Source organism: Pleurodeles waltl, chromosome 4_2 (genome assembly GCF_031143425.1).
Source record: "Pleurodeles waltl isolate 20211129_DDA chromosome 4_2, aPleWal1.hap1.20221129, whole genome shotgun sequence".
NCBI lineage: Eukaryota > Metazoa > Chordata > Amphibia > Caudata > Salamandridae > Pleurodeles > Pleurodeles waltl.
This window is the reverse complement of record NC_090443.1, coordinates 865,557,062-865,580,859: the sequence shown is the minus strand read 5'-3', so window position 1 is coordinate 865,580,859 and position 23,798 is coordinate 865,557,062. Positions and strand designations below refer to the sequence as shown.

Sequence of the window (23,798 nt, the reverse complement as noted above, 5' to 3'; positions counted from 1 at the left end):
GCTTTATTTTGGCTGTCTCCCACCTGAAACTGCCTCTGCTTCAATAGAAGTCAACAGGGAAAATACATTCTCCCTATCATGCTTTTTTAAATCTCCCACTTTGCTGTTCTAAAATATTGTCATGTATGCACTACAACTACTCGCTCAGTCCGGTTACTTCTGTGCATCCTCGGACATGAAGTACTATTTCTGACAGTATAAAACCAAGACCATAAGTCCCAGAATGGAAAGAAAAACTGGAGTGGATCAGCTAGTCACGCTGGACCTGCGAAACTTGGTAGCAGTGGTCAACTTGCATAAATTGCGTAGTCAGAGAAAATGCACAACCATGCCATGCTGTAAATAGAATACGACGAAACAACAGGGAACAAAAAAGTGCAGCGTACTTATTAAGTGCATAGAAGGTTCCACCTTAAAAAAGTTTTAAGGAAGTGGGTGTGCATGTGTTTGCAGGCACTGCCAGAGCCTAAGAAGACAGTGATGTGGCGTTGAGTGCAAGGCCGCGAGGACAGCGTGGGGCTGGGAAGTCCAGCAGGTGGTCTGGCGTGAGGACGCTTCACCTTCAAGGCAGGTCATTGCCACGGGGGTCAAGTGAATCCAGGCTGCTATCACATGGCGCTGCTGGCTCCGGGCAGTTCAGCTGCTCTGTCTGAGGAAAGTGAAATGGGGGCACGAGAAGCCAGAGCTGCGTCGCGTGAACGTGAGACATGCTGAATACGAGCTGCGGACTGTCTGGTTTTACAACTTAGAAAACCGGTAAGACTGCTTAAAACGCTCTGCCTGCTGCGCCGAAAAGTGTGTCTGACGAACGATCGTGCTTTTTTTTTTTTTGTTGCTAAATACAGCTGTGAGGAAACACAGTCATCTACAGTCCTAGACTGGATAGCATGAAGTTAATGCATTTTAATTGTATAGATTTATGCAGCAAGGTGGCAAGACTGGGCTAGTCTTCATTAGTTTAAAAGTTTTAGAAACTCTAATACACTGCATTTGAGGCAACATTTCAGCACTTTTGAGGGCTGGTACCAGGCCAATATTTTTGTTTTTTTACTCGGCTTCTATTTTCATGTCTCTACCAGCTAAAAAATAGCAAGAAAACAGTGCAATCCGGTATTTTTTCTTTTGGAGCACAGACCTAAAACAGCAAATACACGAAGAAGTTACTTTTGACAACGGTGTTCGAGAGCTGTCTAAATTATTATTTAAGCAAACAGACGGGTAACTGCCATGGCGCAAAAGAACAGTGGGGGTCTTGCACACATTCTTTTTCACCAACGTGCACTTGGCTTTAGCAATATAATTTATTTCTGAGAAATGTGGCAACCCTGATTGTAACTCTAATTCAGAACCTTGTGCAAAGGCCTGCGGGAGGGAAATGCTATTTATTTTGCGTGTTGGCAGTACTGCCAGGTAGTTCGCTATCAGTCAGACTTCGGAGCTTCACAGCGCACCTTATTGATGAAGCGTCCCATACGCACCAGAGCATGGACTCACTGACGCAGCGTTTCACAACAACGCAGTGTTAAGCAACCAGGCGAACAGTGCGCGTGGTGAAGGTGCAGTCTGAGTGAACTGTGCAAGGGCAAAATCGGCTTCAAAATACCTGGCAGAACTTGACCTCCTATAGATCCACGAGGCTCCAGAACCTGGCTCGACATGAGAGTTTTAATGAATTATATGTGCCGTATAAAGTAGGACCCGGCGGTCCCCATGTCCTGTAGATTACACGTTAGGTGCAATTTCTGTTTCCTACGGGTGTCTGACATCCCAGTACTGGTTTGTGCACCTTGCACAATTTGTGCAAAATCCCTTGTTCTTCTGAATCTTCTACAAATTGTCCTACAGTTGATTAGCAAACTCCCGGGCAGGGGCAATTAACAGGTGTCCAGTTTGTTCTTTCAATTTCACATAACATGAATTGGGCCCTTCAAAAGCAAAGAAATGGACAAATGTATTCACGAATTACAGGACAGTTGTGCAGTAATATTGAAAGATTCCATATATGAAAGGGGTATTTGCTTCTAGGACAGCAATGAACCAGTAAGACCCAATCACTACCTGGATGAAATCCCCGGTGACCTGCTATTTGAAGTAAAACATGTGTACACATGTCCTATGAGTTTACTCTAGAGTGTGATCTTGAGGGTGTTATTGGTAGGCTCAAGCCTAAGGGCCTGATTTAGAGTTTGGCAGAGGGGTTACTCCGTCACAAACGTGGAGGATGTCCCATCCACCGTATTACGATTCCATTTTATCCTAAGGAACTCATAATAGGGCGGACAGGATATCCGTCATGTTTCTGACGGAGTAACCCAACCGCCAAACTCTAATCAGTCCCTTAGTAACAGTTCTGTTGCATGAAAGGTCCCTAAGCCAGTGGCATCATTGAGAGTGTATGGAAGGTATGAATGAAGAAGTTATATGAGCGTACTGACAGTGAAGGTGGAGAAGTTGTATGAGCGTACTGACAGTGAAGGTGGAGTTAGTGGCATCGGGGTACTGGTGATGTGGTTGGTTTTTTGTAAGTGTGATATTCTGAGAATGGTTCCTCAAAAGGACTCGAATGGAAAGAGAGGCAGAGGCAATTTGTGTCTCTTTTTTGAGACCAATATTTTGCTTTTTAGGTCGAATCTGCCAGACGGTTCAACAGATCCGGTTGCAATCGCCTTATTGTGGGGTTAGTAAGTACTAACACTGAGTTTAGAGTCCATCCATTTACATACCATCATTTGGCCCTATTGTCACTGGCATTTGCTTGCTTCCTATTTGATGGCTAGCATACCTCTCCTCTGCATTTCACCCTACCCCAGAGCATAGCTTTTTTACCATCTTTTTGACTGAACGACTTGTATCCTTCCACTTATCACTTTTTCTTTTTTAAGTACTGCATGAGAGTGCATGTGTTCTTCCTCATGTGCTGGTTCATTTCCTTATTGATCCCACTCCCAGCTCCCGCATTTCTCACTTACGCCCTCTTCTTTCTTTACAAGCATTTTCGTTTTCTTTTATGAAGGGCCCCCAGATCCTCCATGGTCTGAGTGCCCCCCGCCGTCCAGAAAAAAAATCAGTGTTGATTTGTTACTAACACATGGAGACAATGATGTGATTACCGTCCAGGTTCTGGCTGCGGGTGGGCTCACAGGTACCTATGGGCCTGAGCTACTGCTGCTGTCTCAGCTGCCTGCTCCCCGTGCCCAGTCTCTATCTCCGCAAGGTGCAAAAATAGGCTGTAGCCTGCTGTCCTTCTGAGCTCGGTCCCCAGTGCTTTAAATGGGTATGTACTCTCCGGTACTGAGTACCTGCACTTCTTTAATTTGTCAGGGAGAGTATCTGCACTTCTCAGCACTGCTGCAATACATTTAATGGGAGAGTACCAGCACTTCTCAGAAGCAAACAGGTACTCTAAATAGTGAGGACCTTCACTTCTATATTTCTATGTAAAGCACTGTCAGTCACTATATACTCGCTCCAGCGCCTATACAATCAGCACTTGTGGGCCTGCATGAGATATCAAAGTGAAATCTTCGCAGATCCCTCTTTGGGTGGAAGCTAGAAGAGCTGCCCTTCACACCAGTGCCTAATTTGAGCTAGTGGTTGCTGGCGGAAGCCACCAGCACTCATTTCTGGGAACCAGAACTTATTTTTTCACACAAGACATTTGTCGAGAACAACAGAGGGAAAAACACACTAACCAGTAAAACAGAGGAAGAGAAAGACAGGAAAACACCACACACAGAGAAAGCAGGAACTTGCAAGAATGAGATAAAGGGCCATTAAGAGGCCTCAGGTGGGTTTAGACTACCGAGCCTTGGTTTTGAGCATGCCAACATTTAATTGTCCTGGTGGTGGGCTTCCGAGCAGAGCTTGGGTCAACAGTACTCTTTCTTTTACAAATTAAGCACTGCTACAAGACAAGAAGTTAAGCCCAATGAAAAGGTAAGCATCACTGAATCCACCACTACAGGCTTCAGAGATGTGCTGACAGTCTCCTGAATGACACCACAACTACCTCCAGCTGTGAGCTACATCCTGCTCCAATAGCCCGATAAAATATATGTTCAGACATGCCCCAATGTAAGGGAGAGGTCCGCTCATCTGTTCCAGGTGTTAGTGCTGCAGCACTAAAAGAGCCTCATTTTTGTTGCAGCGCTATATTGCACGAAGCAGTTTTAATTCCGTCACTCAGCAGCTTTCTATGCTATTGAAATTGAGGAGCAATTTATTTTTTAGCTTTCAGTTGGTTGTTACATGACGTTTGAGTCTCAAAAGTTACAATGAAAGCTGATAAACATGTTGCCAATTTTACCAATACTTTTTAGGTAATCAGCAGAAAGAACAATTTCTAGGCAATACAGGGGATCCAACAGAGGTAGCTGGGTTAATGGTGTGTATTTGTTACTCATCAAATCAATCAAAATAAATAATCCCTATTTACCGCACCATGGGAGAAAAAGCCCTTTATATTTAACTGCTGACCTTTGTTGATTAGGTCAGGGTCAATTTTATATATAGCCTATTCTACCTGTGCAGTACCTGTGCTCCACCACTCTTTGATTAGTGCTTGAATGGAGAGATGGAAGTGCAGGTCCCCTATCCCAGTGTTCTTGCTTCCTACTGAGGAGTGCCAGTCCTCTATCATCTGTGGTAACACTCCTCTGTTGAGAGTTCTGCTGTTTCCCTTTTGAATTACAGAAGCACAGGTACAAATGTTTTTTTGAGGGCTTATGCATTTCTTCCATACCACTGTCTAGAACCAGCATAGGCTCTACACTGCTGAAAGCTTCCATTATACCTATAAATAGTGTCCTCACTGTCCTATATTACAGACCTCGCTTGGCCCTACCATCTAGAGATGTTCTATTTTATCTATGCATTGTAAACACTGTACACTGCTCTACGCTACACACACATGTAGTTCATGCCATGATGAGAGAGTCAGAAGCCCTTTTCAGGTGATCATTGGGCAAGTAGGGGTTACTGGGCTCAACCATGTGGGGTTGTGGCCATTTGCTCCCTATGTTCTGGGGCCTGACATACTATGGGTTCTGAGTAATTGAACCGAGTACCCCTTCTGCACTTGACTCTCAGGGTAGGCATGGTCTGAGCTGTCCAGTGCTCCCTGGGTGTAGGGGAGTTGTTACAGATTAGTGAAGATGGTCTCACAACTCAAAATGCATGCAGCAGCAGCAATAAATCATTCTTCAGCCAAATAATTTCAGGAAAAAAGGAGAAGTATTTTATTTCTACTGCTAACCCGCACAAAGGAAATATAGGACATTCACAAACAATCATGCAATTCCCTCTGAGGTCGGCGCTATAGTGTTCCTTTGGTGTTTCTCTGTCCCACTTTCCCCTCATGTTAGCGATAGTAGGTATTCCCCATTCACTATTAGTAATATCCAGTGTATGCCCTACTAGTAGTCCGAGTCTCAAGAGTCTAGTTTGACTCTAAGTTACAGTCAACAGTGTTCCAGCTCTGAAACTAGTTTTACCTGGGCAGGCAGGTGTAAAGCGTTCGGAGTTCCTGAGCTCATCCTGTCGGCGGGCGCTTACAGCAGCTGCAGCCACATGCAGGTAAGTTGGCAGCACATGGCACAGACGGCTGCATTCAGCAGATGCAAAATCTCTCTCTATCGCAGTTGTGCTCCTAAAGTGACTGGAGGCTTTCTGCAGCTCCTCCTGCGGGTTGAGTGTTTATTCACTCCCGATGAAGAGTGGCTATGATGCTCATGTCTTGAGTTCCTCATCTGGATAATGATGCACAGGAGTTCCCATGCCTTCCTCACTTCCCAGCGAGGAGGGCAGAACCAGTCGCAATCCTTAGTGATCCTGGTGACCCCCTCTGGTATACTGGGTCACTGCCACTCCCTGTTCACGGGCTGTGGCCCAATCAACACAGTGAAATTCTCCATGGTGGCCCCTCCTGGCATACAGGGTCTCTGCTTCACTACTGCACAGGCTATGGCCCTCATAGCATGGCAGTGTTTCCCATGGCAGCCCCTCCTGCCAAATGGTGTTGCCACCATGCTACTGCATAAGTGTTTAGTTCTTTCTGCACGGCAGTCTTTTCCACAGCAGTCCCTCCTGGCATATGGGATCACTGCCTCATGACCATGCCTAGGCTCCAGCCTGATTGGCGCAGCATGACACACGAGTAAATTCACGGTGGCTCTCTCTTGGCATACAGGGTTCACCTGTACATGAGCAGCAAACTGATATGTGCAGTAGCTATTTTCTCACACAGGGTATCCACTCAACAGGGCTCCCCACTGGACCACTCTCCCTCCAACGCTCTTCTCTTCCTCACAGGGCACACTGGTCTTGGCAAACAAGCAGATGCTGGAGCTCCAAGCTCCAGGGCTGGTGGTCTTGGATTCACTGGGTGATGTCCCCTCACCAGACAGGAATACTAGCAGGCCTTGGCCCCCAGTCCTGGTCACAGGCAGAAGTCTTGTAGAGCTTTACCTCCTCACACAGTCTGTATGGGTGCTTGGCAGATGACAATTTTTGGGGTCTCAAACTCCCTTTCCTATAGTCCATTTCCAGATAGCAAGTGCAATTTAGAGTCAAAGTCTTTGAAGCTTTATGTTGAGGTTCTGCTTCTTTTGAAGGGCCCACTCCTCCGCTCCCTCTTCTTGAAAAACAGTCTGTCACAGCAGGAGCATCTCCAAAGCTGATAGTCCCACCACAGAGGCCATGGGAGTGTCAAGAGTTCACACCTGGATGTCAGACACAGTGATATGTGCCTCAAAAGGTTATCCCCGGGCCCCCAGCCCTACTCCTTATGATTCCCTTATCATCCCGATCTCCTTCCTGAGATATGCACAGGCAATTTCTTGTTATCTCTCACTGAATCAAAGAGCACCTTTTCAAGTATACAGGGGAAGCCGCTCTCTCCCCTTTCCAGTGTGTATCCCATCCAGCTTACAGGAATGCAGCAGTGCACAATTCTGCCTGGGGGAATCCCTTTACCTCAGCTCCATGTTTCCCCATTTAGGCCTGGGAATCCCAAAATGGAATTCAGGGCTGTTAGACCTGACAGCCTTAGGGTGGTCTTCCCCCAACTTTTTTCCAGTCTTCCTCCATTTTTCTGATCTCATTTTTGCGGATTTTAGTGCTCTGGTCACTTCACCACTGCTGACCAGTGGTAAAAGTGCTTGTGCTCTCTCTCTTAAACATGGTAACATTGGCTCATACCCAATTGGCATATTTAATTTACCTATAACTCCCTAGTGAAGTGCACTAGATGTGCCCAGGGCCTGTAATTTAAATGCTACGGGTGGACCTGCAGAACTGATTGTGTCACTCACATATGTAGCCCCTTAACCATGGCTCAGGCCTGCCATTGCAAGGCCTGTGTGTGCAGTTTTACTGCCACTTCGACTTGGCATTTACAACTACTTGTCAAGCCTTAATTTAACCTTTTCTTACATATAAGTCACCTCTAAGGTAGGCCCTAGGTAACCCATAGGGCAGGGTGCTTTGTAGGTAAAAGGCAGGACATGGACTTATACGTTTTACATGCCCTGGTAGTGAAAAATCTCCCAAAATCGTTTTTCACTACTGTAAAGTCTGCTCCTCTCATAGGCCAGCATTGGAAATCCCTTTATATACTTTTAAGTGGTAAATTTTGATCTGAGTGGAGTAGACTTGTCATATTTGGTATGGTTGGAATGGTAGTAAGAAACTCTACTTATTGGTGAAGTTGGATTTTACATTACTATTTCAGAAATGCCACTTTTAGAAAGTAGGCATTTCCCTGTACTTACTGCCATGTGTGCCTTACAGACTGACTGCAATCCACGTCTGGGCTGTGCTGGTTGACAGCTCCCTTTGTGCATTTCATCCAGGCAGCCATAAACACAGGACACTCAACTGCATCTACATTCATCTGCATACAGATGGGTTTCCCTGGGCAGGAAGGGTGAAGGGGATCTCACTTACACTTCAAAGGCCAGTGGCCTGCCCTCCCACAAAGGACAGAAAACTCCCCACATGGCTCCTGGCAGGCAGGGCTGAGTTGAAAGGGGAACTTGTGCACTTCAAAACCACGCTTTGAAGTTTCTCCCTCTTCAAAGGCATTTTTGGGTATATATACTGGGTTAGTGACCCCACCAAATCAGACATGTCTGGATCTACACCTGGACTCTGTCAGAAGGACTGCCTGGCTGCCCAAAGGACTCATCTGGACTGCTTTACTGGAAGGACTGCTGCCCTGCTGCCTGCTGGCCCCTGACTCTGCTGGAAGGACTCTGCCTTCCCCACAAGTGCTCTCCAAGGTCTTTGATTGAGCTTGCCTCTTGTTCTGAAGTCTCAGGACCACAAAAACGTCACCAAAGAGAAGAAAATCCATGTGCGTCGGGAAATCGACACAACGCCTGCAGGAATTGACGCAGGCCTGCCTTGCGGCTGAAACTTTACTGTATCCTCTACGCAGCACCTGCTTCTTCTTACCAGCACAGCACATCAAGCATTTTCAAAGCATCATCCATGGGCGTCAAAATATCCCTGCATCGCAGTGAGAAACCAAGGCTGCGCTCCTGAAAATCGATGCATCACTTTGCACATGGAACGAAATGATGCATTGTCTGTGCCACACCAGAAAATCCGACCCAGCGCCTTATTTTTCAACACATCTCCTCCTCTGTGGCCCCGTGCGTCGTTATTTTTGACGCATCCTAGGTACTGTGTGTTACAAGGATATAACCACTGATTCTTAAGGATTGAGACTCATTTAAACCTTTAAAATATAATAACTTGACTTGTACATATTGGATGTTTGTTGTTTTGGTCTTATTTGATTCAGATCAATATTATCTATTTTCCTAAATGGGTGTCGAGTACTTTTTGTGGTGTTTTAACTGTGTTACTGTATGAGTAATTGCACAAATACTTTACACATTGCCCTCTATGTTAAGCCTGCCTGCTCTAGGCCAAGCTACAAGAGGGTGAGCACCGGATAATTTAGATTGTGTAGTGACTTACCCTTAGTAGGACTGTGGTCCCTACTTGGACAATGGTGTGTACCTCTGCCAGCTAGAGACCCAATTTCTAACAAGGGATCTCATGTATTGTACTTTTGAGAGGCACACATACACTCAGTGCATGTATACAGCATAGACACACTGCACAGTACTGTACCATCCTTGAACTGTACCACTCATAGGCACACATACATCCAGCACCTCAATTTAACATGAACACATTGGCCAGCACTGTATCCTTTATGTATTCTACCACTCGTAGGCACACATGCATCCGGGCATATTCATTTAACATATATGCACTGTACTCTTTATGGATTGTACGCCATTCACCCAGCACATGCATTTGTCCTACAAACAGTTCACAGCACTATATTCTTTAGGTACTGGGCAACTCATAGGCACATGTACTTCTAGCACATGCATTCACCAGGCACACACACACTGTTCAGTACTGCATCATCCCTATATTGTACCCTCCCCAGGCACACATACACTCAGCGCAGATACACCACTGCTGTGCTGCGCAGCACTTCTCACCAATCTGATGCAGGCCAAGGGAGAGTTAAACACATAGCAGTGGAACCTTAAAAGTGAGTGTGTTTTTAAGACTCACTCCAGTGACACAGGTTAAAAAGGACCTGTTCACTCCTACGGATCACTACACCGAATGCTGCTACCACCTTGCGCCAGCTGCTTAACTCCTGGTGAAGGCAGTAGCCTTCCACTACTATGATGGTAGTGCTTTGGCGACCCCCTTGTCCAACAAGACTGCAATCCGAGAGCAGGCCTATGTCTTGGTGCAGACATACAATCCTTGTTTGGCTATGACAACAAAGATGAGCATTAGGGCTCCAGACATCAATGCACTTGGGCACTCAGGGCTGGGGTGCATGTTCCTTCCCATGCAGAGGAGTTCTCCGTCCCATAAAAGGTTTCTTTCTATCCATATTTTGTGTGTTTACATCTCTATGATAAAGATAAGCCTCAGCCCTGCCACTGAGATTCCATGTTATTCACTCATTTTGTAGTCCAGGCTCTGTAGTATAGACCAGTCTATGTCTTCCCACACAATTCCCCCTACAATTCTGTATTATCCGTATATTTGTATGCATACAAATGTATTCCACAGACCTGTCTAGGCCCCACCATACTTAGGGCTTTCAAACTGTGGCTTACATTATGTATATGCACTTCTGTAGCCCTCAGACGGGGCCACTGCTGAAATAGAAATAATGAGCACCCACGCCTTAGGCAAAGGCATTAGGTTTGCCTTCTAACTAAAATGAAAGTGAGACCTATTGGATTTGCCATTGCTTGTTTAAAAAGGTCATTAACCAATCAGCACAATTGCTGTCTTTTTGAAGAAGAAAATGCAAGAAAATGTAAGGAAACGTATTAGAGTTGTTCTTGAAAAACCACGGACATGCACGAATGCTGAAGGCAAGAGGATGCGCACCTTCTCCTGCTCACAATAAGAGGGCACTTTCTCGGCCTCTTACTCCACACACTGCTACCCGAAACAATTAAAGAGGGATGAAGCCTTGTGAGTATTTATGCTACTAAACCACGTAAACCAACGCAGGCAACGTCCCCTTTTTCCATTATACAAAAAAGGAGCTGACTCAAGTCACAGATTGATATTCATTCAGACCTAAGGAAATACTTATGTTTACTGGCCTAGCATGCTGCATGGCTCCCCTCTCCTCATTCTCCCTCTAACAGAGAGCGAAGGTCACTTCCCTTCCAGCTGCAGCCGAGAAGGATATGCAGGAAAGGCTGCACTGCCAACAAAAAAGCCACCTAGGATCTTGCTAAAATGCGCTTTATTTCTAATTTGTAATGCACTTTGTGGGTTGACATCAATAATCCTTGTAATACAATCACACTATGGAATATGGGCATTTTCGACCAACCAATCCAAATTTAGCGAGGGCCTTTCGTCGCAGGGACAGGTTATCTGACCTTAGTGTGCACCAAATAAAGATCAGTGCCTTAAGCCTGAGTGTCTGGGAAGGGTAACTTGAGGACATCATTGGAGACAGGGATGCTCTTGCTCAGTACATGTAACACTGGAATCTTAAAACAAAAGGCACCCATCCTGAAAACAGATATTGTTCATATTTGTTTACAGTATACAAACATCTTGCCAAAGTTTAATAAAGCTGTATTCTGCTTAGATCACGCCACTGTCCTCCCTCACAGCATTACTAGCTGGCGCAGATTCAGAAGTAGGCGCTGACCTCACCATCGGTGTACAGTAGCTGATCCACTCAACTACTTATGCAGGTTCCGGCTTCCTCTGTGCTCCTCTGATGATTATTCAGTCAGTGGCCTCTATGTACAATTAATTAATCATGTCATCATGCACTATCACAACCAGCTGCTAACCCAGGACTCTTTTTACATATGAGCATCCGCTCATGATCACCTCTTTAGCTCTTCAATCCAACACTAGACATTGTACGGCTGGCTCTATGTACTGTCCCGTAGGATTGTGGGAGTGGATTTGCAGAAAAATCTTATGGGGTGCCCTTCGGGCCCGCCCATGTTGACAAGGGTGTAGTTTGATATTGACTAATAGAAGGCATTCACGACCTTTGTTTTATGCGGATGATGACAGGTGTGACACAAGCCTTACATCCAGCCGCCCTTTGGGCATCGAGGGCAGTGTTACAAGTAAATTCCATGCTATTTTTAACGTATCTAGATAGTGAAAGTGGTTCTACAACCTTTAACAACATTTACTGTGCATGACGACAAGGCCCGAATTGCCATACCGGGCATCGGGCGTTTCCTCAGGAGGCTGGATGGGCGGTGAACCGGTTTTGTAATTGAGCGCCATTTTTGTGCAGCAGTTTTGGAAGCACCTGATGCAGAGTTTTTATATCCAGTAGTTTTCAAGCAACAATAGAAGTGTCAAGATAACTCTGGTGATTAATGTTCCTGCGGGATTGAGATCAAAGTTTTGCTTAATGGGAGTCTTGACTCATCTGAAGTAGCGCAGAGGGTTAATACGCCTGCTGCGATGGACGTGTACCATGAGTATCACAGAACTGTATTACATGTGCGTTGCTCAGTCAGTGAGTTACTACTTTTGACCCAGAGACTCTTTTATTACTGTGCAATTCATAAATGACATTCATATTCTAGCACAGTGAGCTATGAAGTGTCATAAAAGAGCAGCATGCAAACTGCAACATACAGGTTAGAAAGTTATGTTTTTTCTGAGTCTTTCACTATCCTAATGTTGTTAAAAAAGGTTTGTTTGGGTAGAAATACATTCGTATCATATCTACTTGTTTAGCGTGAGACATGTAGTTGCTGACAGTGGTATTACAATCATATAATTGCTTTAAATGTCAATGAAAGTATTATTGAATTGCACGTGCAACTGCAACACCTTTTTCCTTTATATATAGTTCACCTTCAAAGACATCGCAATATCAGCATACTGTAGATGATACCAAAGCCTTATAGCTACCCATAATGTCTGCAAGGATATGTATTAGTTTTGTGTGAAACTGCAGAAGTCTTTAATGTTCATATCAAGCAGAATATTGTTCTGAGTCAGTCATGTAGTTAATAACATTATTTATAACATCATTAGTGATGTTGAGTTTGAGAGCATATTGAGTGACTTATGGTCAATAACCTTGATGGGAATTTCAATCTTCTTCTATTGTTGTGGTTGTAACCAGATTCAAATCAGCTATGTACTAAAAATAACCCTTCATCTATTGTTGCTCTCTTCCCTTAACGAAGTCAAGAATTTACTTCATAGACAATCAGTTCTGTCATATACCCAGCATGGGCATGCATCCATTGTATGGGTTGCAATTAACATCTTCGGGAACACGCCCTCCCCTGGGACGACACATGGTGGCCCGCCGCCCTCGGTCCCCCACCGACAACGCACTCAACCTCGGGATTATCCTGGATACCCAACTGACCATGAAGCACCAGAACAACACTGTCTCATCTTCCTGCTCTCACATCCTCTGCATGCTCTGCAAGATCTTCCGATGGATCCCCATCTCTACCAGGAAAACAGTCACCCAGGCCCTCATCTCCAGCTGCTCTATGCCGGATCCATGAAACAGCTCATGAATGGCCTCCAGACCATCCAGAATGCGGCAGCAAGACTCGTCCTTGACCTCCTCAGAAGAACCAGCATCTCTCCCGACCTCAGGGTCCTCCACTGACTCCCTGTCCAGCAAAGATGCCTCTTCAGGCTCCTCGCACACACATATAAGGCCCTTCACAACGCCGGACCCGCCTATATCAACAACGCCTCACATTCCACCGACCCACCAGAGAACTCTGCTCAGCCTCCCTCGCCTAGGCCAACGTCCCCCGCATCTGCCACGAATGCTTTGGAAGTTGCTTCTTCTCCCACCTCGCCACCAGTTCCTGGAACGACCTCCACCTTCGCACCTCCCCTTCTCCGAAGGACCTTAGAAAGCAGCTGAAGACTTGTCTCTTCGACCGCCATTGCCAGTTGGATAAGGCTCGCAGCATCCTTCCAGGGCCTGGAGAACCCCCGGGGGGACAAGGTTGCGCTTTACAAGACCCTTGATTGATTGATTAATTGAACATTTGGAGCATTTCGATCATCGCTCTTGCAAAATAGTTCTAAATATTTGTAAATTTGGCCATCTTCATTGTCACAAAATTGATATCCAGCCATATTCCTTTAACTGGCTACAGGCTGCTGTTGAACTAGGCCTAGGCATCCACAGTGCCTGCTCTGGATGACTCACCAGACCCAGGTCACCGTCCTATAATTGCACACTTGCACAATCTCACACTGTTCAACCTCGTCGACCTCTGGTTTGCAACATCCCATACAAATGTTAATCCATGCCATTTATTCTGTAGTCGCACGTATCTGTATACCACAGCCACAAGCAGCTTACTGATCCTCTACCATCTTACTTGGACCACACCCCCAACGTCTATTTAGGCATACAAAGGATTATTCCATGCATTAACCTCAACCAGTAATACAGACTAACACAGGCAAGTGAATTAGAGCTACCTGCAGGGCTGGACCGTGGCATAGCGAAGACTAGAAGTTGTTCCAGTTGGCTGGCTCAATGTGGAACGCTTTGTTGTGCAGCAATAATGGTAAGGTACTGTGTAAGACTCTGAAATAACACTCAGCGTTTGGCCCCAAGATTTCAAAATTGCTGTGGATATGCCTTCCCTCGCTCCAACACCGTGTTGTGGTTTAGACATACTCGATATTCCAACTTATTTCAAGATGGAGTGTGCTAGTCTAATTTTAACTGTATTTTTGTGGTTCCCGGTGCAGACTGTTCTTCAAAAACAAAAAACTACTACTTTACCTCAAGTCTAAATGAAAAGTCTTTTGTTCACAAGAGCTTCGATTTTCCTTTTCTAGAGTAGCATTGGCAGCTGGCCCCATAGGATGGGAGATTCCTTCTTCACATAGGGCCCTATTTACAAATGTACATTTACACTTGTAAAATGTATTCACTTGTAAATCTACCATTGCACCTAGTAGTACATGTATACTAATTGCTATGCACTTTTTCAGAGTGTAAAATTACTCCTACGTTTAGACTTACATGTCTCTGCCCCCCTGGTGGAGCCTCCTAGAACAGGAGTTATACGTGTAAAGTTGCTATTCAGAACGTTCCACACCTAAGTGAAGTCTCCACCATTGGTGCAAAGTTGTCCCTGCGGTGCAGTATAGGAACATTTATTAAAGTTTATTAAACTTACAAAAATGTTTTATTATACATACTAATGTGAAATAATCTTAATTAAGTCTAGAATTAATACAATAAAATGTTAGAGTACATTAAGTTAGATGTGTGACTCAGCCAGTTGAAAGTAGTCACTTTCCCTGTCAGAAATAAGCAACACCGAAGTATAACCTGCTTTGGCATGGCTTGCATCCCTTCTCGCTTGGCTCCCAAAGAGGGACATTTGCAAATATTTGTTTCACATCAAACAACAAAAGATCAGAGAGGTGCAGGCAGAGGTCTCGACACATTGGTTTGTGAATTGCATTTTGCAGCACAGGAGTACTACTACTGTAGTACTATTAAATACACTACACAATGCAGTTCCAACTATTTGTCTATGCTAGACTATCTTTCATATCACCTAAAATGGATTTGTATGTAGCCAGTTAAGAGCACTTAGTACGTCTTCAATGGGGGAGGAAGAATTAGTCAAAAAGCGTAACATGACCAAATCTGAACATCTGAAATTGTCCCTTTTTCTCTCTACCTGAAGTACATACGAGCTCTAATCTTCCAAATCTTTATTTTTTTAACCAAATAGTGCCCTAGCAGGAACCATGAAGGGGGAATCGGCACAACTGTGGTTTAAAGGATCATCTTATAGAAAAGATGGCCATGCAGCTGCGTCTAATGCAAACATTGACAAGAAGAGAATGGAGATTCTGTGTTTGTTGAGGGCAATGAACGGTGTAGTGATGTGACCAGACGCTGACTCCAAGCTGACTATTGACTGGAGCGGCACTCAATGATAAGACCCTAAAATGTTGAAATGTTTCTGTAGTTGCTTATGTTCTGGCATTCATTGGTACTCTGAGAGCTTCCTCCCATTCATCATCATCTAATGTAGTCATGTCTTTCTACCAGTGTTCTCTCATTTTCCCTAGGAGGTTTGGGGCATTATTGCTTATTTTCCTGTATATCAGTGATATGGCCTTTTTTGGAGAGATGGTCTAAAAGCATCCTAGCTTCCAGTGGGGAACTGCTTTCTATTGTGATGTGGTGATCCTTGTGTGCTGTAAGTGCATGCCTTAGTCGTATGTACCTATTTGTTTCTGAATTTGCCAGTTCCTATTCTTGTTTAAGGACTTATGAGGAAATTGGTTCCACATCTCCCAAAACATCCCCCAGTTTGCTGATTCCAATACAGTCCCATTTTTTGAATCTGGGGAGTGCTCCCACCTTCCTCAGAATATCACTTTTCCACTGACGTGTCTCCTACGTCAGCACATCTTTCCATCCTAAGAATTTATTTCCTCCCTCCACGTTTTCAACACTGTTTTAGTGTGCTGTAGAACTTTATTGACTACCGTGGCCCTGTACAGGGCTGTGGGATATCCCATCAGACTCACAGGGTGTCTCTCGATCATGAAGTGGACTCCTCTTGTGCAAGGGGTGCCCAAGCATTAAGTACTGTGAGCTGGTAGGACCACTAGTATTTTTGTGTATCTGGCAAGGGTATTCTCCCAAAGCTCATTTGTAAGCTTGTTAAGTTATGTTTGTGAAGGTTTCTCACCCCACCTAATCTATGCTTCCATTTTGTGTAAATTTTTTTAGAAGACCGAATGAGCAGTATTTTGCGCTATCATTTTAAACATGACCTGCCAGCCAAATAGCAATAGCAGGAGCAATCGCCAGTATCTTACTGCTTCCTTCAAGTTATCAAGCTGAGGAGGGAGCTTCTCCTAGCTAAATCGTGCCAGATTACATATATTCCCAATTTTTTTAAATCCTCCAGAAATATAGTTAATGAATAGCAAATTGATCTTCCCATCAGCCAACCCATCAGAGGGAACCAGAATTGTTTTTGCAACTTATCTGACGCCTACAGGACTTTCCAAATACCATAACTAACTGTAGGAATCTGCCAATAGTTAATTCCAGTTCAGACAGGTATAGAAGCACATCATCCGCATATATCAATATCCTTTTTTCCATGCGCTGTCCCAGCACAGCCCTCTTAGCAGCGGATCGTTCCAGACCCAACATGCTAGGGACTCTAGTGCTAATGGGAATATCTTTGGCAAGACTGAACCGCCCTGCCTTTTACCCGCGCTCTATTGGAATGGACTGGACCAGGTGTTATTTATTTGTATCCTTGCCATTGCCTCTTTGTATAGAAGTTTACCCACTGCATAAAGTTAGGGCCAAATCCCCATTTCTTCCAGTATCTGGAAAACAAAGGGCCATTCAAGGGTGTCAAAGACTTTGGTAGCACCTAGTGACAGGATTACTCTTGTTTCTACTACTTTTTTTAGCATGCCACATGTGCCCGTAGACCCTTCTTAGATTGGATCTTGTACGCCTATTTGGCATAAAGCCCAATTGATCCAGGTGTACTAGTGTGCCGACAATTCTCTGCCATTGAATGGCCAATAATTTTGCTAATATTTTAATTACTACATTGAGAAGAGATATCAGCTATAGGATGCACATTGGTTTGGAGGCGTGCCTTATTTCATAGGATAAACATCCTTCAATGGCTAACTCTCTTAACATATTAAGTAAATGGGTGGATAATTTGATATTTATTGACTTGTAGAATACCAATGGTAGGCTGTTATAGCCCGGGCCTTTCCTGATTGTTGTTTTTTGATGGGCTATCTCCTCAGATGTAATGTCTATCTCAAGAGTCTACCTGTCATCCTTGGAGAGTTTGGGTATTTTGATGTCGCCTAGAAAGGCTCAGATTTCACCCTTCTCCATTTTATTCCATTTGATATAAAGAAGGCAGTAGTACTCTGAGAACATACCTACGATATTTATATTATCTTGAGCCTTTGTCCCTGATGGGGTTATCAGTTCATGGACCCAGTCCGTCCCTAATGCTCCCTATATCAGCTATGCAGATAGCTTCACAGCTTTGTTCCCAACTTTGTATAGTTCCCTCTTAGAGACTAGGGGTTATTTGCATGCCTTGTTCATAACTAGGGCTTGATACTGCTTATGTCCAGCTGAGTACCCAGGGTCTCAACACCAACCAGCACGAGAAATTGTTTAACTCCTGATAACTGTTATGTAGGCTTCCAGTTTTGTTGTGGGGAACTGTAGTGTATTGATAGTTTCAGAAAAGTCAGTGGAGGTATGTAGTTCTTTTTACCAAATTTTTATCATTAAGAATCCATGTGTCCAAAGTCCAGCATTTTGTCCACGGAATAAAATAAATACTGTCTTTCTTTTGGGTGGTGTGCATGCCATATATCTATAAAGCTCAAAGCATCTACGAAGTTTATGAGGAGAAGTCGTTTTTACTATTTTAGGTGTCTCGCCTATCCAGCTCGTTATTAGGGTGAGGTTTAAGTCACCGCCAAACATCAAAGCGCCTTCCGTCATTTGAAGAATAGCCAAACCCAGTTTCCCTGGCTTGTAGAACTGTAGCTTTGGTGGTAGACACACTGAACAAACACTAAGAGACATTCCAGTCCAGTGCCCCATTAGTGCTACAAATTGCCTATGACCAGCAATCCATTTATGTCCATCGTAAAGGGTACTGATCTTTTAATAAGGATCACTGCCCCCCTTCAATCTGATGTGACACCTAAGTGAGGTACTGGTCCGTACCCGCCTCTCTCCTGGGTTTTGCAATTTGTTCCCATTAATTGGGTCTCGTGTACTGTGTCTAGTTCTGAGTCATACTTCATAAGGTATAGGAAGGCCACACTTTTTTAAAACTATTTATTTATTCACCAGGCCATTAACATTCCAGAATAGTATCCTTAAGTGTCTAAGTGGTGGGTTCTCCAGGTCTATGAGTGCCACACATGCTCAAACTTAATTCTCCCTCATCCATGACCTGCTCCCTTGTAAAAGCCTAAAGCCTGTGACATTTGCTGTTACAAAATTGCAAACCAATCATAACTACTAGTACAGTTGAACCCAATTCTACCTGCCATCTAGTGTCACCGGCTTCTAACTGCCTGCCCCCCCAAACTCGCATAATGCCTGCCAACCTCTACTCGCCATGTAGGCCCACACCACAAACAATAACAGGCTTAATGATGGCTAGCCTTGATATCCCTCTTCCCCCAACCTGAAATCCATGTTTGGATTCCTCCAACCACCCCCACACCACCAAGTGTTTTTGCCACTAAGGTCTTGTATACGTAATCTTTTGAATACAATCCCTTTCATTAGTAAGGTTTCATGGCATTTCTTTCTCTGCATCTCACTCACACTCATAATGTGCATGTTCGTCCCAAGCTTTCATTCGTTTAGCCTAAAACAGAGCATCTTCTACTCATCATGCCACATTAGTTGTTCTCTGCCTGTTGAGTGTATGAAGGGCCATCATCTTAGACATATGGATAGCTAGATGTTTCGCGAAGTTCTATCCAACTAGAGTCTTGCTGCCCTGTACCAGCGCTTTTTTCCTTCTCTCTATAAGTTCACAAGTATCTTGATCAACAAGGTGTCTTTGTTGTTTTCTTATGGATCTTGGGCTCCTCCACTGCACATCATCTTTCTGTCCACCTCAAGCTTCATCTGGTCATATCCAGTTCTATGTTTTTCCTTCTGAAATGACTTGGAGCTTCGCTGGAAATAGCATCATGTACTTAGGCCCTCATTACAACATTGGCGGTATTGACCGCCTACCGCCACGGCCGCCAACATACCGCCAACATGGCTACAAGCCGGCAACGCGGATTATGACCGCCGATGGTATTCCGCCAGAAATCTGGCGGAACACCGCCGCTGGTCATGGCAGTGGACGGTGGTAAGGTAGCGCTGACAGCAGCACCGCCACGCCAGCAAAACACTGCCGACCGCATCATGGAAGTGGGTATGCGTGTGTACAAGTGTGTATATGGGTGCTTGTGTGTATATGTACGGAGGGGCAGGAGTTGGTGGGGGATGGTTGGGGAGGACTCTGGGGAGGGGTGGGGGTCAGTGGAGACCCCTATCAGTGCCAGTGAAGGAATTCCCTGGCACTGATAGTGCCTACCGCCATGGTTTTCGTGGCGGTACAAAAACCACCAAACCCATGGCGGTAGGCTGGGTCGTAATCCCGAGGGTGGGAATGTGACGGCCGCCGGGCTGGAGGCCGAAGTCTCCAGCCCAGTGGCTGTTACCACCCTGCCGGTCGGTGTGTTAAAGTGGCGGTGTTGGATGGCGGTAACCGCCGGGGTCCAAATCGCTTTTTTTTTTACCGATGGCCTGTTGACGGTATTACCGCCGATTTAACACTGACCACCAGGGTTGTAATGAGGGCCTTCATGTCCTGCTCTTGTAGTCTCCTTTTGACCTCATCAAAGCTATATCACTGGTATTGTAGATTTAAGGAAAAGTCTTTAAGACTGTGTTTCTGTTGCTTTGCTGAATGTAATATGGCAATCCAATCTCGCTAGTTGAATGTTAATGCTGTAATTGTCCTCAGGGGGCTCCCAGGTTTGGTGGAAGGACTAGAGTTCTATGTGTAAGCTTTATTAAAAAAAAATCTGAAAATACCTTTTGTTTTTAGTTGGTTGAGGATCCAGGTCTACAGAAATAACTCTTATGCTGGGGTTCTGACACCTTCCTGGCACTCCCACTACTTGAATGTTGTTCCTTCTTGATTTCCCCTCATAATCTTTCAGCTTTGCCTTTGCAGTTGATTTGTTGCGTTTTTCAGCTGTTGATAATTTTGTGCAGGTTACAGGTTTCGTTTTGCATTTCATTTATTGCTTTTCATTACAGAACACTTTCTCTCCACTTTAATGTCTTTTCTCAGGAGATTTACATTAGTGCTGTCTATTTTCATTTTGAGTGATAGCTTTGACATTTCGTAAGGATGATAGAATGTCTTTAAGGACAGGATCTGCCTATCTATTATTGACCATGCCAATTCTCCCTTGTGAATTGTCAGATCTAGCAGGGAATCAACAGCTCTAGATCACAGAAAGGCATATTTGTCCATTTTACTTTGCTGAACAGATCTTCTCTTGTCAGTCTTGGCACATTTCAAGGTTTTTATTTCATACTATGTCCTTTTGCCTGGTGATGTTTCTTTTGCACTCATAGGAGCAGATGGGGACTCTCAGCAATCTCAGCACATCTGCTGCAGAGTTGTAATGGCTATAAAGCAGACAGGAGTCCCCACTGCCTACCCAAGGTCACCGCGTAGGGCGGAATCCCTTCACCCAAGAGGGCAACCCAGTTACAAGATGGGTTCCCACCTGCCTCTCACCTTGTTTCTGTAGCTTCATTCTCACTCGCTGCTCTTCCCCTCTCTTGTCCTCTCTCTCTCTCTCTTCTCATTCATTCCGGACCTTATTGCTCCTCAAGGGGAAGGGGTATTCTTTCTCTTGCCCAGTCACTCCGTTTGTTCTTCTGCGACATTTTGATTCCTTCTGTGCCCTTCACTCCTTCATCCTCAAGTTTGTCATCTAAGCACCCCAAGGACAGCCTCTTCACTGTGGGCCACAGCTCTTCTGCAAGCTGTCATTTACAAAATGCCGGCCTATGTCTTGAGCCCGCCAGGCCCCAAGCGGTCGACTCTCGTAGCAGTTTCTTGCTGTCTCTCCTCTTCATCGGGATGACTTCCAGAATACAGCAGTGGTCTCTCAAACACGCAGGGTGGATGATGAAGTGGTAATTTTTTAGTGGATTTCTCGGGTTCCTTTAGGATTGTTGCCTTTTTGCTTCCATCCTGGCCAGGTCTGGCCATGTCCCCCAATGTCATTGATATTAGCTATTGACAATTACTTAGAAGTGTAGTTTTTCCATTTATTAGTGCTGTAAATAAAAAGTGTTCTGTTACCCATGTTAATAGTACAAAACTGATCCACCCTAGAAGGATGAAAGTCTCAGTTTGCTTTGCTAGAATTCAGTTGTGATTTGATTGACACACCAACCAGTGTCAGCATTAAGCACTTACCACACTGAGCCCTCTTGCTGGCAAAAAAACTGAGAATTTATTTTGGGCAGAGGGATGTGTGTCTTTTGCTCAGCAGTGAAACCATATATAAGTGTATAGTGTGCATTGAAATCTTGAATTGCATTCAGGACACTATAAAATTTAGAGCAGATAATAGAACAGAGACATAGGATTAAGAATGTTGCCAAAGATTACAAATTTTGATCAACTAAAGAAGCCAGGATATCTGTCTTTCCTGCTCCAAAATTTGGAACTTAATGGCTAGATGTTATGCTCTTTCAAGTGACCGTCAAAAAAGCACTAATGTTAACCCACTGACTTCCAAGCTCATTGCGCAAGATGGGAAAATTTTGGAAATTCAGAGTAGTGGTTCATGGGGTGGCTCTTGTGTATGTTTTCATGTTGATGTTAAAGTCCTGTGAAATACAAACAAATTCAAAATGACAGGTTTTCCATATTTTATCCAACAATTGCTATTTGTACCTGGCTGCATATGATGTGGTCATGCAAAGGTCTCCAGGTCTACTGGCATAATATGTTAGCAGCTATCTACCTGAGGTAACCCTGCCAATAGTAGGCTCAAAACATGTAGGTCTGTCCTCAAAGTGGGCAAGGTTTATCACTATCCTGATTGCAAGGTTTGTTGTTACAGCCCAATGGCCAGTGCGTAATTTGAGCCAGTGGTTTCCAGTGCCCGGCACTGGCACTCAATTGTCGACACCTGCATGTATGACAGCCTGCCACATGGTGGTGCTGTTTGTTTGCTTTAGAGATGAACGAAACAACTATTGTTTATTACTTCAATATACTTTGAAAATGACTAATAGCTGTCGCCCAAGCCATTTTTATAGCTTACGGGGCCTGGAATAATCTGAATTGTCACACTTGTAGAAGCTTGAGTGTTATTACATTTGTTGGTACTGTCATTGGCAGCACTACCCAGGGCAAAGGGTGGTGCAAGCAGTAGGGTCCTCCTTGCCAGGGCCCTTGCACTTAATATTTTTACAAATTAAGCATTGCCAGTGGCACTCAGCTTCCCCTGCCTGTGGCTTTCAATCACCAGAAAAGTTAACTGGCTGTTGTTCATATAAAAGAGAATAGTAAGATAAACAGGTTTGCATGCTCAACAAATCTGATAACACAAGGGGTTTCTTCGTTAAACTGGTTGTAGATGTGACAGCCATTAGCCCATGATCCGAAAGCCTATTTATGGGTTATGGCTTACTTTGTGAAAATTATATTTTAAGATAAAATAGTTTACAATATGATCATGGATGAATTTGCATGTTGCTATTCTGAACCTGTAATAGTGATAATAATAACAACAACAACAACAACAACAACAATAATAATAATAATAATAATAATAATAATAATAACACTCAGGGGGTGATTCTAACTCTGGCGGGTGGCGGAGGCCGCCCGCCAGAGTTCCCCCTCCAGAATACCGCTCCGCGGTCGGAAGACCGCTGCAGTGATTCTGGGTTTTACACTGGGCTGGCGGGCGACCGCCAAAAGGCCGCCCGCCAGCCCAGTGTAAAACTACCTTCCCACGAGCTGGCGGAGTGCAGTGGCACCCGTCGCAAATTTCACTGTCTGCAATGCAGACAGTGAAATTCTTTGTGGGGCCCTCTTACGGGGGCCCCTGCAGTGCCGAACCGCCAGGAACAGGATGGCGGTATGGGGTGTCTGAATCCCCATGGCGGCGCAGCGAGCTGCGCCGCCATGGAGGATTCAAAAGGGCAGCGGAAAACCGGCGGGACACTGCCGGTTTTCCACTTCTGACCGCGGCCGAACCGCCGCTTCAGAATGCCCTGCGGGGCACCGCCAGCCTGTTGGCGGTGCCCCCGTCATTTTAGCCCTGGCGGTCGACGACCGCCAGGGTTAGAATGACCCCCTCAATGTCTAGATATGGATTCATACTACTGCATGTCTGGATGCCCATGATTCCCCCCTCCCACATACCAGATAACCCCACACTCCCGACAGTGTTGTGGAAATTATAAAGAGGGCTAGTTCGGCCTATAGGAGCCTATTGCTCTCACCCACTGCAGGCAGCCATCTTTCTTTGACTGCTGGATTAGGAAGAGTGCATTGTCTTCACTGTGACTTTATAAAACATCTCAAAAAACACCAGCTCTGTTAGATTCGGCCCCACAGCATATTATCTTTCTTCCTGCCCGAGCC

The 23,798-nt window shown here is 44.8% G+C and overlaps 1 protein-coding gene across 1 annotated transcript in view; it reads left to right on the top strand.

Annotated features, from left to right (window-relative positions):
• The first annotated feature begins 451 nt into the window (after positions 1-451).
• Positions 452-23,798, top strand: part of ACOT11 (acyl-CoA thioesterase 11) — a 409,284-nt gene continuing 385,937 nt past the window's right edge. Inside the window, exon 1 of the mRNA XM_069232622.1 lies at positions 452-756. The gene's annotated coding sequence lies outside the window, so the exon portion shown is untranslated. The remainder of the gene's footprint in view (positions 757-23,798) is intronic.